Source organism: Oryzias latipes, chromosome 16 (assembly GCF_002234675.1).
Source record: "Oryzias latipes chromosome 16, ASM223467v1".
NCBI classification, from domain to species: Eukaryota; Metazoa; Chordata; class Actinopteri; order Beloniformes; family Adrianichthyidae; genus Oryzias; species Oryzias latipes.
The window spans coordinates 23,081,724-23,099,246 of NC_019874.2; the positions used below are offsets into that span (position 1 = coordinate 23,081,724).

The window sequence follows — 17,523 nt, forward strand, 5'->3', positions numbered from 1 at the left end:
TCATAGAAACCATAAATGTTCTATATTTTAAATTGCATTGGCGTGCTGCTACCATTTCTAAGCTGTGATGTCCATGCGGGGCTTTTTAAGAAAATTGTTTCTGGGCAGCTGTTGGTTGGAATAACACGCAATTGTCAAGTAATGTCTCCTTAGTATTGTGTGGGCCACAGTGGAGTGTCGATGATTGCAGTGCTGTATAGTGTAATAATGTGTAATGTCTGTGTTTTTGAAGTATACCTTGTTGGAGGATGCAGTGCATTTGGTGTTTTAGAGTCTTGGAGAAATGTGTCACATCCTGTTTTAGAGTCTAATAGCTTGCGGGGAGAAACTCCTCCTGAGTCTCCATTTTGGCCGTGATGCTCCTTAACGGTTTAAGGCAGATGGAGAAGGCATGCAGGAGGTTTGGGATGAGTCGTTGATGAACCTCACATCTCTGCTTTTGTGTTTCCTTGGTGCAGATGTGTTGCAGAGCGAGCGGATCTGCTGTGTCAGTTGCAGCACTGATCACTCTTGGTGGGGCTTCAACCAAAGCTGCCAATCATGAATGCAGTCAAACATGAAGCCACTCATACAGAGATGAAGAATATCCACCTTGAACTGGTTTTTCCCCATCCTTAGTTTTTAATGTGATATGAGGGTGATGAATTAAAAGTGAAAGTCCTTAAAGATTTAGAGAGACCTTGGTGCAGACAAAATGGTGCCTAATCGGCCAGAGGCATAAGTAATACAACTTACCTAAACCCTAACCTAAATTTGTTGAAATTGGAAAAGAAACAATTATTAAAGCTTAAAACTAGAAAAATTGTGTTAGGGTCACCAGTTTAAATAACGTTTTTTTGGTCGATATGGGGGGACTTACGGTGTCTGCATCCAGGTCTTTTAGTAGAAGACCTGAAGACCCACTCCAATGAAAATCATGTTTTTGATATTTTAAACATGTTTTTGTGATACTTTATACATGATGGACATATATTAAGAAAATTCAGAATACAATTGCATTTTTGAGTATCCTTTTATTCAAATTGTTGTGAATCAGGAGCAGATGTGAAAAAATGCCATTGAAAAAAGCTTGTAGCAGTGAGGTAGGTGATACAATCAGTGGGCCACAAGCTCCGTTCTCCACTCCATCCTAAAGCGTCCACTTGCAGACAAATAGATTCATGTAGGTTTTAGTTTTTCCAGTCTGAGCTGGATCAAAACTGGATAGCTCTGATTTTTCTTGCCGTTTTTGTTGCATCGGTAATGTTAACTTGGGGTTGTGAGCGGCTGTAGCGGGAGACATTGTACTCTAAGGGATGATGGGAAATGAGAACAGGCTTACTGTGCTGTTGAACTGATGAACTGCTGCCACTTTGCTACATCTTAGAAAGTGACACTGGTTTTTTGATATTGGCTAAAAACTGCATGATTATAATTCAAAGACCACTGGGAATGCTTTGAAAATAGCTAAAAATTATCGGGGTGGGACTTTAAAGTCTCCCTGAGGTTTAGATTATAGAAGTTATGACTTTTGCTGAGTCTATGACAACTGACCGGTCTTTACATTGATTGCTTCTTGGTGTCTGTTAATCCTCGAGAGCACACAGCCTTCTCCCTGTCCCCCGCGGGAGAATCATCTCCCTTATCACAACAGCAGAAAAGTAAGAGAACCTGGTTAAAAAAGAGCGCCTCAGGGTTCAATTCCGACGTGTTAAATTTGGTTTTGTTCCAGAAGATATACAACGCTACTCAGTCCAGTTCACTGAGTGCAATCCGTCCCAGAAACCAGATGATCCAAATGATCTGACCTGCACCTCCTCATCATTTGTCTGCATTACTGTTGCATGTGTGGTCCGCCCGGCAATAAGTGGAACAGGTTTATTTATAGCAACACCTGCAAGGACATTAAGAAAAGTGTAAGGTGACTGACTAGATTTGTGCACCAAAAACATCTTTCTGTTAAAAATGAATTCAGATTTATTTTCTTGTCATTTGCATTTTTGACAAATATTACAGCAAAGGTTATTTTGTATGCAGTCAAACTACATGGCGTTCCCTCCACTGTGCTTAAAAATACAATAAGGCTCAGAGAAAAGCTTCTCTCCTTTTACAAAAGTAAAATAAGAGATTGTAAAAGATAATTAACCTTCTTTTTTTTCCCTTTATTCTGCCTCTGGCAAAGGACAATAATTTCTAAGCCTGGGTGACCATAATAGCACTGTCAGGGAGTTTTATGTGTAGCTTAACCGAATCCCTTGTTCTAATTATGTTGAGCATTAAAGCAACTAACTGGTTGTCAAAACTGTAGGATGGTTATGTGGCAAAATTCAACAAACCTCTTTCCTTTCAATTGAGACTGTGTACTCAGGAAAAGACGTGGTGGCATAAACATGGACTTTACTGTTAGTGTCTTATACATACATAAAATCTAAATGAAGTCCTGAAAACGCCTTAAATTTCCAGATTCTTCTTCCTTTTATCTCATATAAATCAGCATTTTTAACAATAAGAAAATTAACTGTTGTCAAAATTACCATTTAAAATATGTTTTAATTAGCCCAAAATGATAAGACTTACTAAATAAGCCAAAAGATCAACCAACCAGTTTCTAATATCAAAGTTATTTACATTGTTCTTGTCCTACAGACTGTTCAAGCACAAAAAAAGAACATAAAAATCCAAAAGTGAGGTCTTGATGTGGCCTGCATTTCCAACTCAGCCTTCAGGGCTGCTGTTTCAGTAACATGTGTCAGATTACATTGATTGTAATGTGAAGTACAACGCAGTGAAGGACGTGTAAGGTGAGCAAGTAAATGTGTTTGTGTGGTGAACAGTGTGGCATGTTTCCAGATTTGCAGGCTGGAAAACTAAATTAAAAAAAAGGAGAGTGAAAGAAAACAACCCCACTGGAATACATTTTAAAGGGCTTTTATTGTGGCGGTTGGGAAGCTTTCACAAGCCTATGAAGTTTAGCCACTCTGAAGAGGTATCAGGTATTAAAAATAAAATTATTTAGCTTCTTTGTTTGAGAATGGGTCAAAGGTACAAAATAGATTGACTAAATCCGGTTTATTGTCACAGCACATAGTAAAAATCCAGAGTCAACATTTTTTTTCTGTGAAACAATCCTGCATTTTTTTTTTTTTTTCCTGCTGCTCTAAAGTGGTGATCTCATTGAATTGATGGGGGAGCCTGCAGCTTTTTTTTGACACATGTTCTGTTGTCAGTCTGAATGTGGTCTTAGTCTGCCGCAGTAGCTGCTGACATCCTCTGTGAAATTGCTCTGTTTAGCTTTCCTGAACTGCAGAGCCCACTTCCCTGCACACTTAAGTGGATCACTTCTTAAAAGATGTCAGTTGGCAGAAAAGGAATGCAGTTTTGTGTTTGAAAAAAGTACCAACCAAATGATTTGATTCTAAAAACAATTCTGATCTGATCTCTAAAGGTTACATTTTATATTTTTAATTGTTTCTAGAGAAGGTCTGCAACTGCAATTGTTAGGAGTGAAAATATAATGTGATTTATTTATCATAATAGAAAACCAATTTTTCAAGAGTTATTTATTGAAAAATATACTCATTGTAATAATTTTAGATTGACAAATGTAATTAACCAACTTCTTTTTTCTTTTCCTGTTAACGTTAGTAAAGATCATGCCACAGAGCCACTTTATACATTTTGTGCATATTGCACAGATCAAAATTGATCATACATGAATATAGTGAGAAAAGTGAGAAAATGTGTGGTCTTTAAGTGAAATCTTCACAGATGTATCCCAGATGAACCACAGTAACCCTTGTGCTATTTTAGGCATTTTAACATTGGGAGTTGGGTCATCTAGACCCACTAGACAGTGCTCTGAACCTTTTTCTTCAATGATTTGTGATCTTCACTGGTGTCCATGGATTACATGAAATCTTTCCACCTTTATCCACCTTTGTCATGGTAGGGAGAACACGTCAATGTACGGGTGGGGTCATCTAAGATAGCACAAGGGTTAAAACCACGGAAGAAGTACAGATAAACCACGCAAAGAACACGCAAATCCACATTGAAAAGGATTATTCCACAGTTTATACGCAATTCATTAGTTATTCTTGGGTCAATGACATAATTTGAACGTGACATGTGCACCATATACGCAATATAGAAGTCATACGTCAGTGGTATATGCTTGAAAGGTCCGTTAGACACAACGGTCGTGTAAAGCCACAAATGTGTGTATGCATCTAGCAAAATTACACACAAGTCCGTAAGATTTACGCAATGATGATTGAGTATTAACTAAGTGAACGACATGTAAAATAGGTAATAGGTAATTCTCGTTGAATGAAAAATTTTGAACAGCTCAAAACAGACCTCACTTAAAGACCATCGGCGGAAACCGTCAATGGACATCTGCGCACATCGAGGAATAACGAACACAAGAAACACTTATGAAAACATATACAGTGTAGAGTTCTCCCGCTTATTCGCATTTCCATAGCTGTGGTTTCACATATTCACGTGACTCCTCCGGTTCATTGCAAAAACTCAGACAACTCAGACAATTGTATGAGACTTTTGTGTCGGAAGGAGGTGCTCCGGGAATTTCTGAGTAGGGAGCGGAGATGTAGAGCAGTGTTTTTCAACCTTTTTTGAGCCACGGCACACTGGTTGAAAAACACTGATGTAGAGCACGCCAGCCTGTCGGCTTCTTCACTCACTTTCTGCTAGACCTGATGAAGAAACCCAGCTCAACAACTCCAAAGAAAAAAACCATTGAAAGTTTCAGCATGCCCTGAGCTGATTAACAATCTCTTAGCAAAGTTCAAGGTTAAACCAAGTCTCCTGAAATGCATGTTTGGGAAAATGTACAATATTCACATTTTTCCTAAACGCTTCGGAATTAAAAAGAACAAAAAAAAATATAAAGCCTAAAAGAGTGTAGATGGCCTACAGCAGATTTAGCAGGCTTTGATAAAAGGCTTCACAGCTGGTGGGTGCTTCAGACATCATCTCCAAGGGAACCACATCATGGCTTAGAAGGGTTCAATTCTAAGTCAAAGATAAAACCAAATTATGTACTGTAAAGTATCAGGTTATAAGTGGGTTGAAAAGATTTTTATTTGTCACTGTGTTTTTTAAGACAGTCTGTAGATGATGTATGACAATTGGGGTCATACTATTTTTTAGACATTCACATTATATAGCTCTTCATATTTCTATCTTTACAGGGAAAACTGGCTGCAGGTAAAGGAGGTTGGTCCATTTTAGGCTAGATTTAGTAACTATTGTCTAATTTTTTCACTGGCAGAGCCTTTTGACTGAACTGGCACTGGGGTTAGGATTTGGTAGTGAAGGGTTTACCGCCATGAAAGCAATGCCCTACAGTCAGGGGACATGCCTGTTTGTGTGGCTCATTCTTTAATGTATGTATGGTGGAATGGAACCAAACAGAAAAATGACATTTGAGTCCTGAAAGCTAACAAATGAGTTTCACGATGTTGCTGAATTGCACCACTCATGTTTTCATACGATGTCCAGTAGGTTTTCTTTGCGCGAGGAACTTATCGACAGGTATTAAAGCATGTAGGGCCAAAGCTATTACTTATATTTTACCGGCGAGTTGAAGCATTTTTATTGCAGGCACGCCTGGCAACCCTAATCATGACCAGGGTGCCCTGTATGGTGCAGAGCACAGGCTCCCGCCCTGACAGATTATCCAACGTGAATGTTTGGGAATGATAATGAGATCAAAACACCTCACTAAGCTGGGAAGAGAGGGTAAAGACTGGAGAGGAAGGAGGAGGAAGAGAAAAGCTAGCAGGAGTGAGCAGAGAAGAAGGTGAGCGATAGCTGCAATAAATTGCAGAAGCAGAACCACTTGAGCATAAAATTAGATTTTACAAATGTGTTGTTACCTGACAGTTCACTGACAGAGAAGATATCACAGCTTTATGGGGATGCATGAGTACTACTAATCGTATCAAATAAATAAGAATGCTCCTCAGCTGTGATGGAGCAGGATGAGATTCAGTGTGGACAGTCAATGAGTTCCCTACAGATATAATTAAAACAGCCTTTCTCATTAAAGACTCAAACTTTTCCGATCCAATCTGTAATGTATTTTGTGATGAAGTGTAAAATGCCACTTAAACAATGATTTCAATTTTGCATCGCTCCTTTCTTCTGATATATAAAAGCTTAAAAAGACCCACTTTAGAATTTTTTTAACATGTTCTTGTAACATTTTTTAGGATTATAGAGGAGATATATAAAGAACATTTGCCTCAAAATTGCATTTCTCTATTCAAACACTTGTTTTAGAAACAGACGCTAAAAAAATGTAGTTTGAAAAAGAGCTTATTGTTGTGATGTTGACAATACGTCATGCAGGGTTCTCAGGGGTGGGGAAAAGGGATGGAGTTGATCCGCACCAATGAACCCATCTACAAATCAGAGGTGTATTTTCTAATAAACTCTTGCTGCTATGCAACAACTATGTCTTAAAAAATTACATTTTTTATTTTGTCTAAAAGGCATAATTATAATTAAAATTAAAAATAGCTTAAAAGATGATTGGAGTAGTTCTTTAAACATCCATCACCTTTTTTACGCTATGAAAATATATATATTTTTGTATGCTTTATACTCATATTTATATTACAGATTGGGCTTGTGAGAATGAGTTAGAAGCTAGTCAGAAGATAACATGTTCTGAATAAAAAAACTACGAATAAAAAAATCTGTTTTCACTCCAATTGCCAAAGTAAAAATTTAAATTGTCATTCCAGAGCGGATTGCAATGACGGATTTGAGGAAACAATTATTTGTTACTGGTGGTTACAATAGCAAGTTAAATACATCATTAGGACAACAATGGAGCCTGAATGAATCAGTCTGAATGACGGATAGAAGCTCTAATTCAAGTAAGCCTATTGGAAAGACAGTTTGACTGAGAGACGCAGGAGCAAGCGTCATCCGTCAATGTGCTGCAAAGAAAAGGCTTCATGTCTGCTAACCTTTGTATGTACGCCATTATATCCCAAGTCAATGCTGACTGCAAAAACGTACTGTTTTTGTCGACAATTGTGCTGCGTTAAAGCTAAATGTGAAGGTTAAAGTCATACATATGAATGTATTTAAAGCAGAAAATGTGAAAATAAAATAAAGATTATAATCTACATATTAGATCTGCTCTGGAACAAGATTGAGCTCTTAGCCTTTTTTTTGTGTGTCCATCTTGCTGTCATCACTTGGTTGGCTTTAGGGCTTGATTCTGTGTTCCACAGAAAGAGTTTGGAGGTTTTACTTTCGATGCCATGTTTTCTTGTGCTTTTCCTTGAGTGGTTCTTTGACTCTGGCAAGGCCCATTTTCCAGCCACAGGAAGGCGGCTGCCAGCGGTGAGTGCTGACGCCCTGGGAGAAGTGTTTGATCTGTAACAATAGGCTTGCTCAAGACGAACTGTGCATCCCCAGAAAACAGACAAGACCAGGCCCATGCAGAGACCTCTGAAGGGCCAGGTGCTCAATTATAAAAAAAAGAGCCACCTTACAACAGAATTTTTTGTTACAACTGATGTGAGGCAGGAATTTCCCCATTGTGGGATAAATAAAGTCTATCTTATCTTGATCTTCTCTGACATGGCTCTTTTTCTTTTAAAAAGAGCCACATTCTATTTTTCTTTTAATTCAAGTTTCTTTTAAATGTACCTGTTTTCTTTATTAAAAATAAAATGCATTTCCTTTGTATTTTTCCATTATTGAATATTTTCCTTTCTCTTCACGTTTATTCTTAAATTGTATTAACTTTTAATTTTCCTTTATTTTTCTTTGTTATTACAGCAGTTTTTATGTTGACCATTTCACACAAAAATCCCATTACTTTACTGTTGTTGACTGGAACATCTTTCTCAACAGTCAGCAATCATTTTGTGCTCTTTCTAACTCAGTTATTCATGGGTCTGCTGCACTCAGTTGCCTTACAGCTATTTGTTTTTAATCCACTTTTGTTTAAGAGACAACTTTGCTCTAAAATGAGATTACTGGTAATGATGGTTTAATGGTAATTAAAGTTCACACAATGCATGGTAGATACTACTGTGTGTCATTCATGCACTGGCAACACTTGTCCATAAGGTAAAGTCAGAAAAATAGTGAAAACTTTTTGTTTCCTTATCATGTTCCTTCTTATGAAATAATTTTTTAGCAATTTTGGCAAAATATTTCATTGTTTCTTTTGTTTTGTTTTTTAATAGAACGCTAACCCCCCCCCAAAAAAATGAACACTTGTATGAAGCAACACGTACTTGTAGATATTTTTTCAGACTCAAGAGCAACATTTGCAAGCTTTAGTGCATAATTTGACCATTGTTCAATCATAAATATTGTTTTTTTATGCCTATAACAAAATCAACATTTTTTATGGCACATCTTTTCGTTTTTTTTCTTTATTTCTTTCTAACCTGAACAGTTTTAACAGACATGAAAAGTTTGACTCACTGAAACTTTACAAGACAGTGGAAACTACAGAAGCGCATAATAGTGGGACCGGTTCCCAAATGTATCTAATGCAGCAAAAAGCATTGCAGGTCATAGTTGGTTAACATGCCATTCAACACACCATCCAACATGCCACTGTGACAAGATCAACTATCCTGTGAGCCACTCAGGATTGTTACATTGCTTTATAACAATTATTGTGAAATCTGAGCATTTCTACACAGTGGACAATTATCAGTAATTAAATCAACACTTACTGTACTTATTTCTTGGTTGCATTCACTTTTCTATGAAAAAAGGAATGAATTGGATAATGCAATGTCTAGCTGCAGTTTATGCTGTTAGCTTTGTTCATGTTGTAAAAAATGTTTTGCTTTTTCAAAGGTTTGTGCCACAATTTACAATTAAATTGATTTCAATGCGATTAATCGAAATGTGCACATTTCTGTTGTTTAGCAGCACCATTCCTTTGTTCTCACTGTAAATAATTGGAATCTTGTGTGATGTTATTCATTCATTTGTTCCCACTCCACCGCTATTTAGTGCTGATAAGGGTTTCAGAAAGACTAAAGCATTTGCAACAAGACGTGAAGAAAATCCAGATAATCTGTCGTGCAATGCAAACAAGCTCACAGCGGATCGTACCAACGTTTTCGTCTCAACATTGACCTGACTAGTATCTTTTGGCGCAAAAAGAAGCCACGCAGGGACGATGTGTTAGGTGGACACGTGCAGATGCAGTGCAGCTGTGATCAAACCCAGAACCGTCTCGCTGTGAGGTGACTTTGCTACTTAATGAGCCAGCGTGCAGCCAGACACCATTAATTAACCAGCACCCTTAATTTCCTCTCATGATACTCATCATTGATTGAATGTAGCAGATTTCTGGCCTGATTATTTTTTTTTCTTTTGCTTTGTGTGATCCAAAACACAGAGTTGGCTAACTCCACCACTAGTCTCAGTATTGTATAACAGTTGGTCCCCTGTGTTGTGTTGTTACCCATAATTACCAAGGCACATATTCTTTCCAAAATTGGCTGCATTTCTTAATGTTGGTAGTGATTTGTGTGTGCGCTTTGTGTTGGTCATTGTTTGCTGCCATCATTGTGCGGTTACACATCCAGGGAGACTGGAAGCTTTTTACAGGGAGATTGGGAATCCCACCAGTGAAGAGAAAATACAAAAGAGCAATACTCCAAAAATACAGTGTGTGCCCACACTTGCATCCAAGAGCATAATGAGCTACTTTCATTGTTTAGGAGTCTGCACTGGGTGGTCTGGCAGCATGGAATGAGTTCTTAAATGCTGAGCGTATAATGCATCGTGAATGAATGGAAGTAAACAGGTGCATGTATTCTGTGTTTCTATGGAACAATGTAAAAATGAAATGCTTTTTATTTATACAACTGCTTGTGTCCACATGGAAATGTAAAAGTAAAAAAATTAAATATTAAAAGTTGGGGATTGGAAGAAGCAGCTGAATCATTCATGTCACGAGAAATGGTTCCTAAAAAAATTCACCATTGGCTTCTTGGTTTAATGGTCTATGGATGTTTTTTTTAAAACACATAGCAAAAAAGTTATTTAAGATTAGAGCAATGTCACACAGCCACTCTGACATTTTGTGCACAGATGAAAATTGGTCATACATACATATAAATCAATGTAGAACATGAACCTTGTGTAATTATTGTGCTGTTTATATGTTGTTTATTATTGATTCGTGCATCAATTACATAATTTTAAGGTGACATGTGCACTGCATTTGCAATATAAAAGTTATACATTGCTGCTGCATGTGTAAAAAGTTTGTTAGACATACGTGGAACGGTCGTGGAAAGCCACACATTTCTATATGCATCTGGCAAAAGTCATGCAAAATTGTGAAAGATTTACGTGATAATTGGGTATAAACTACAATAAAAACGTGTAAACTGCGTAACTCTCAACTGACCAAAAATTTTGAACAGCTCCAAAAAACGATTTCACGTAAAAACCCTTGACGGACATCTACGCAAATTGATCACAAGAACCACTTCTGAATTATGTTTCTCACACATGAATCATGAAAGACGAAAATTTCATACGTGGAAAATTCTCAAGATGTACATAGAGGTTGTGTTACACAACTTCGAGACAAAGTACAATTCAAACAGTTTCCAAACCTCTAAACTTGCTTATGGTATTCAAGGGTATTTTACAATAGTCAACAATTTTACAAAAAGGGTAAATAAAAAACTGTTTTACCTTTTAACCCTAAGTACAAACTTTGGTAGTCTTGGAGGTGATACAAATAGTAAATGTCCAAGGGACATTGCTTTAGTTTCAATGCCATTTTCAAATCTTTGCGGTTTAAACTTTTCTTTGTGAGAAATTAAATTCTGAGATTATGTAAAATTGTATTTTTTACAGTGTTTGTCAATTTTGGTAACAAAAAAAGAATTTACCTGCATCAGTCATATGATAAAAAAGTAAAAACCTTGTATCTCATGACCAGATGGAAACACATCAATGCACATCAAAATAAATAAATAAAAAATCCCACGTAATAACAACTATATTTTAGGGAGAAAAACTGAACTGGTGTTGCTCACATATAGCAGTTCTGACAAAGTTTTAACTAAGATGTTTGTCAGTCCAAATGTGACCAATGATGGAAAACACAGCTTTACAAAATAAAAGCTAATCATTTTTTTTAACATGTACATTAATGTTCAATGTTCTAGTTTCTGACAGTAAAAAAAAAATATCTGTTACTTTTTTATGTTATTTATGCTCAAATATATATATTTTAGCTGTTAAGTATTTATGATTTAAAAACCCAGGAAGCTTAAGCAGAATTTTAACTGATTCAACACAACTGGTTTGCAGGCAGTCTGGCAGGCAAACGTTGAGTTTGCCCATGAGATTTGTCTCGTGTTTCCATTCAATCGATTTAATAATTCATTAATTGATGGATTTTTTTTTTTGTCCTGCATGGAGCCAAAAAGTGAAACCTGTGATTCTGGCTCAGCTCTGTCCATCTCTGAAATGTTCCTCTGAGCTGTGCAGACTTCTGTTCAGGATTAAAGTTCAGCTTGATTTTTATTCACATCACAGACCACCAAAGGCTTTCATTTTCATCGAGGCTAGAAATTTTCATGTATAATTTATTCTCTTTAATAGTAATGTTTTATCAACTTGGCTACATCTTTAAGAATTTTTCATACTCTAGTCTTGGATTTCTGTGGTTTTGTTGTGCTTTTATTTGTTGGTAATCTATTGTAAGCAATTTTTTTTCCTATATTTCGACTCAGTTTTTTGGCTTATATGTTGGTTATATAAAAATGCAAGCTCCATCCATTGGAGTTTTGCTATTTTAAAATATTTGATGCATTTTTTTTTTTTTAGTTCTATGTTTTTTCTGTGCATTTCAACAATTTGTTAGATTCCCTTTTTCAGTTCCAGTTCCATTAAAATGCAATACTTTTGTAGCATTTACATTTTGTCATTAACATTTGAATAATCTTGTCCTTACAAACATCATTTTGTTGGTTTTTTTAAAGATTCACAAAGTCCTTAGAGGAGAAATCATAGAAGCAGCTGCAATAAGGGTCTGATTTTTACATTGTGCCAGGACCTTAAAGAGTAAGTAGGGTCTTTTGTGCTTATGTCTACTGAAGATGTGCTAATTTGAAGTCTTTTGACTGCAATTCACTAGAGCACATTTGAAATGTATGCCTCTCAATCACGCCCACTGCAATAACAAACACTCAGTGCAGTTGTTTAAATGGGAACTTGTAAGCGTCTAATCTCTGCATCATTACAGGAAATTCTGCATGATGGCAAAAGGAACAGCTTGTCCCTTATTTAAGTGAGTTGCAAGAGGTCTTGCATATTCAGCCTCACCACTGTGCTTATGGCAGATTTTTGAGAAGGCAAAGCAAATTATCTGCGAGATTCTCCTCCAGAGGAGCAGGTATTCCTGTGTTTATTAAATTTGTTAGAGTGCTTCTGAGCAATGCACATTTTATCCTCTTAACAGTCAAATTACTATATACTCCAGCAATTACTTAATGTACTCTAATGAGATTTTCCCCATGAAATGGAAGGATTCATTTATTTTAATGTGACGCATTCCACTGGGCAGGTTTATGCATCACGTCCCCCCCGCGCAATCCACAGAGGGAGTCATAAATAGCAAGATGAACTTGCCTCCCAGATTTGCCACTTTGCCCATAGCAACAGAGGTATATGACTCTGTGATCCAGGCTCTGGGGATCTGTTCAGGGGCATAAGCAGGGCACAACAGCTATTTCCAAGCTTAACTCTCTGCAACCAGGTATTCTCTTGGATTAGCAGAATAATACCCGGCTGACAGGGAGCTTTTGTGTGATAGGCCTGGGTAGCACAAAAACCAAAACAGAACCAAAATACAGAAATAATGGAAATTCATTTGTTATTTGAACAAGTAGGATATAAAAAAATCAGACTCTTGTTATTGAGGGTAAAGCACATTGTATTCAAAGCTTTTTCAATCACAAATATTGGATATTTAGCCGGATTTATATATGCATAATACACTATTAAAAAACAACTATTGATGCAGAGGGGCAAAAAACTATTTAGTCAGCCACTATTTGTGCTAGTTTTCCCACAGAAAAAGATGAGAGAGACATGTAATTTTTAAAGTTATGTGACTATGTTTAGTTTTTCTTTTTTTTAGTTTTTGTTTTTACTAAAAGCTAAAGCATTTGGGTACATTTTACATTAACATTAACATTGCTATTGATGTAAGAGTAGCATGGGTGCAATTTATCCATAATAATAAGGTAAATGTACTGTCTAACATATATAAGTACATTTTAAACAATTTGACCCTCTAATGACAGCCCTCAAAAAAAAAAATGTGTCTAAATTACAAAGCTGCTTAAAAAAGTAGTTAGTCTTGAGGTGAAACTGCATTTAAATGATCTTAATCAGTTTGATACAGTAACGACAGTCTGAGATGTTGACCTTTTTTCTAAACACTTGGATTCATCGTAGTCCTTATGAATATGAGATTTGTTTTGAAAAGAAAAACATCTGGATGAAAAAATATTCAAAAACTGATCATTGATTTTTAGAAGCTATATTTAGTTTTTTTTCTTTAAAGATCACAGACGGTGCAAAAAAGTTTTTAGATTTAACAAACAACAGCGGTTTACCTGGAATGTAACCACTGCAAAATGGGCAACTTCACCAAGCTTGTTTGTACATTTAAAAACATCTGATGTGTTCTACATTTATACTCCAGGAAGAAAACAGCGGTTGCCTTGGATACTCAACATTACTCTGGGTCTCATGTAATTTCCATCCCCTGCATTTATTTTACACATGCGCACTGCAGAACTACAAAATATATCAAATACAGGAGAGTACATCCCTGGAAGTATTGGCCTCATGGGAAAAATACATGTGTTAATCTGAAATCCCACATTTGGAAAACTGCTTGTGTTGGGTAAAATATGTCAGTTTATCCTTATTGTTAAAGCCAATAAAGTAAAAGAGGTGTGCAAAAGTATGAAAAGATTGATTAATATGCATAACAAACCAGTAAATGTTTTATATTTGCAGACTAAAGTTCCAAAAACCGATGAGCAGAAATAACCTCATAAATCTACTGCATTTAATTTTTTGGTATAAAGTGATGCAAAAGATGCTGGAAATATTGATCTTTAGGTGTTTTTTATCACTCAGACGAACACAGAATTGGCTGGATGGTTCTATAAATTTCAGAAAAGAAAATATCCGGCTTTGGTTCAGATCATGTTTTTATGTGCCACTTGGCATTATATTCCTTAATACTGTTGCTTCACAGCAAGAAGGTTCTCAGTTGGAATCCCAGCTGGAGCTTTTCAGTATGCAATCTTTTGTGTGCGTGTTGGAATTCTTCAAGTTGTATATTTTCCATTTTATTCCAAATTCATGCATGGAAGGTTACTTTTTTTTCCCCCATGACTATGAGAGATTCAGGGGTGTGCTCTGCCTTTTGCCTCAAGATGGCTCCAGCTCCATGTGATGCAGATGTAGGGGAAACAGAAAATGGGTTAATGGAATTTCCAGCAGGAAAAAATGTGTCAGCTGGACATGAATGGTTAAAACCTTTGCAAAGTTGATTAAATGAGCTTTCAAAATCCTGAAGAAAGCTGTGTTGGAGTGAAGTCGAAAAACATGCACTTATGATATTAAGAATGTGCTTGCTACGGAGGACAATCTGTTGTAAATGTAACGTTTAACTTTTTTTATGGTGAAGTCAATTCCATCAAATGAAGTTGAAGCTGTTTTTTGCAGCGAGTGTTAGATGAAAGAGAAGGTCAAGCATGACACACTGTTGGAGCATCAGTACATTCCTAATACTATTTACTGACAGACAGTGAAAAACTTTAGGTAACACAACGTGACCAAACGGTGGCAAAGTGGTGAGCGTCTTGCCACACAGCGAGAAGGCCCTGGTTCGAATCCCGGGTTTGGCCTTTCTGTATGGAATTTGCATGTTCTCGCTGTGCATGTGTGGGTTTCTTCCAGGCACTCCAGCTTCCTTTCACTGTCCAAAAACATGCTTCATAGGTTAGTTGGTGTTTCTAAAATTGTCTCTAAGTGTGTGTGTGCAACAGACTGGCAACCTGTTCAGGGTGTACCCACAGGTCGCCCAACAGTAGCAGGGTTGGCTCCAGCAACCTTGTGACCTCACAATGATTGAGCAGGTTCTAAAGATCAATGGATGAATGGATGGATATATGTACACATCAATATAAAATTCACAAAATTTTGTTGCAAATCGTTTACCTCAAAATGGAAGATATTGTATGATTCTATCTTTTCAGTTATTTTAAATCACCCTAACTAGAAACGCCTTTCTCAGTTAAACAATATTTCAATCAGATTCATCTCTGTAAGGCTATTTTGACTAATAAAATATTGTAAATAAACCCCTACTAAAATCTGAAGATCAGCCCCAGACCATAACACTACCACCACTATCAATAACTGTTAGCAAATTCTTTGCTTTAATGAAACAGAGTATAACAGTTTAAAGTTTCACCTTTGTGTCATTTTTCCACTCTGTCTTTCGGCAAATGTGTTTTAGAAGGCTATCAGCAGTTCTCACCTATGAATAATTGTATGGATGCTGTTTTGAATAGTTTTTCTTCCGAAAAGTAAAGGATCAAAACTGACTGGAGGCAAATAAAGTCTGAAGTTTTGTTGTAACTTTTTTTTTTTGTACTAATTTTCAATAAGAATTTGTTGAGCTCTTGAATTGATTATCTTCCTTACCATGTTTTCTGGGGGTCCCTGAATCAAAAATACATTGTAATCTTTCTACACTGATACTTCTGAACACATTTTCATCATTTATCCAGGCTGGTAAAGGAGATGGATTTTCTTTTTGCAGTCTGTAGGAATGCATTTGTCAGATAAGGAGTGATGTGAAGTTTTTCAGTCATCCAGGTCAAGTTATCACAGGATTCTGTTCTTCAGGGAAAGTGGACTATAAAGGTTGACAGAGAAGACGTTTCCCTTCTCATCTGAGTAGCTTCTTCAGTTGTTACTTCTGATGGGGATTTCAGGTTATTTTTGTGCTGACTACTTCAGGAGTGTGGGAAAAAAAAAAACATACGTGCCATGTATGCAGATGCAAATATAAAAAATGTAGTGTTTATTGGAAATATGACTACTGGGTTATTGTCCTGTTACTTGATGAGTGAATAAGGGGTGGAGGAGTTAAATGTCCAGTAAATATTTGTATTTAAAACCGCCAAAAACTACAATTCCCAGAGCCCCACCCCTTCAAATTTGTTATTATTAAAAAGCCCCAAATGTCCCCTGTAGATACCAATAGGAGTTATTTCAGTACTATGCAGTGGTTTGGAGATAGTCAGGCTTAGAAATGTCATCTGCATAGAACAAATTTGCATTCCTGATAGTCAAGAGATTTTAGTGGCTCTAAAAATCCAGAAAATAAACGCTTTAAAACTAACTCATTTCTAATTTAACAAATTTCCCATTCCTAAATCATTCCTTCAAGGTTTTACAAAATAAAACAGAGTATTTTCTTCACATCACAGTCAGACAACAAACAACATTTGACTGTTTTTTTCTAAATCAACCTATTTTAACCATTAAATAAACTTCACCTGCATCCTTTCTGGATACAATTGAAAATGATTGTCAATTCAAAGATGGATCTAATTCAGAACAGAGGAGAAGCAAAATGGAGCAAAACTGTAGAAATAACTAAAGCATTGTTGTATTTGATCTTGGAGTGGAAAAAGTGTTTTGAAATCTGTCTTGACAAGTGTCTGTGTTCAAAGTTTAACTTGAGCACAGACATTTGTAACTTCTGATGACAGGAATTCTTTTGTTTATTTATTTAGTGCTACCAAAAGTGACAGAAGAGAAATTTTGGCTTCAGTAAAAAAAAATATGTTGTTGAGAGTGGAGGGTGTGTAAACTGATGTTTTTGCCTTTTAAGGAGCTGTCTCAACCGTTTTTTTGTCCTGTCATGCAGGAACTTTGCTCTCTTATGTTTGACAGTTTATGTTACTTTTATTATTTTATCGAGCATACGTGAATTCTGGGGCGAGGACTGTTTCAGTCTTGGAGCAGTGGCCAGTTTTTATTTATATTTTTCTATTAGTTCCAGCAATATCATAATTAAACTACTTATTGCTGAGAAATTCTGGGGTTGTTCTTAGCACAAACATAACTTTAATATAAATATATCAAGCATAACAGAACTTTCTCATTTTCGTTTGAGGGATGTAATGAACGAACTTTCAGCAATGGAAGGACAAATGACTTTGGGTACAGGGCAAAAAATGTTTCATTTTTCCCATTTTTAAGGGAAAAACATCTGCACTAAACAGCACTTTAACAAAGGCCGTTTATTCTTTTTAACACATGAAGATCATGTCCACAGTTTTGTACATTTAAAACAACCCATCAGGTCAGCCGACACTTTAGCAGCATTCTCAACAAATGCGATATCTCCGTCAAGGAGCTTCCGTTTTTCATGTTAGGTCAATGTACAGACATATT

At 36.4% G+C, this 17,523-nt stretch overlaps 1 protein-coding gene across 1 annotated transcript in view; it reads left to right on the plus strand.

Moving 5' to 3' along the window:
* grik3 (glutamate ionotropic receptor kainate type subunit 3) overlaps window positions 1-17,523 on the plus strand; it is a 159,325-nt gene that overhangs the window by 44,231 nt on the left and 97,571 nt on the right. The gene's annotated exons all lie outside the window — the stretch shown is intronic.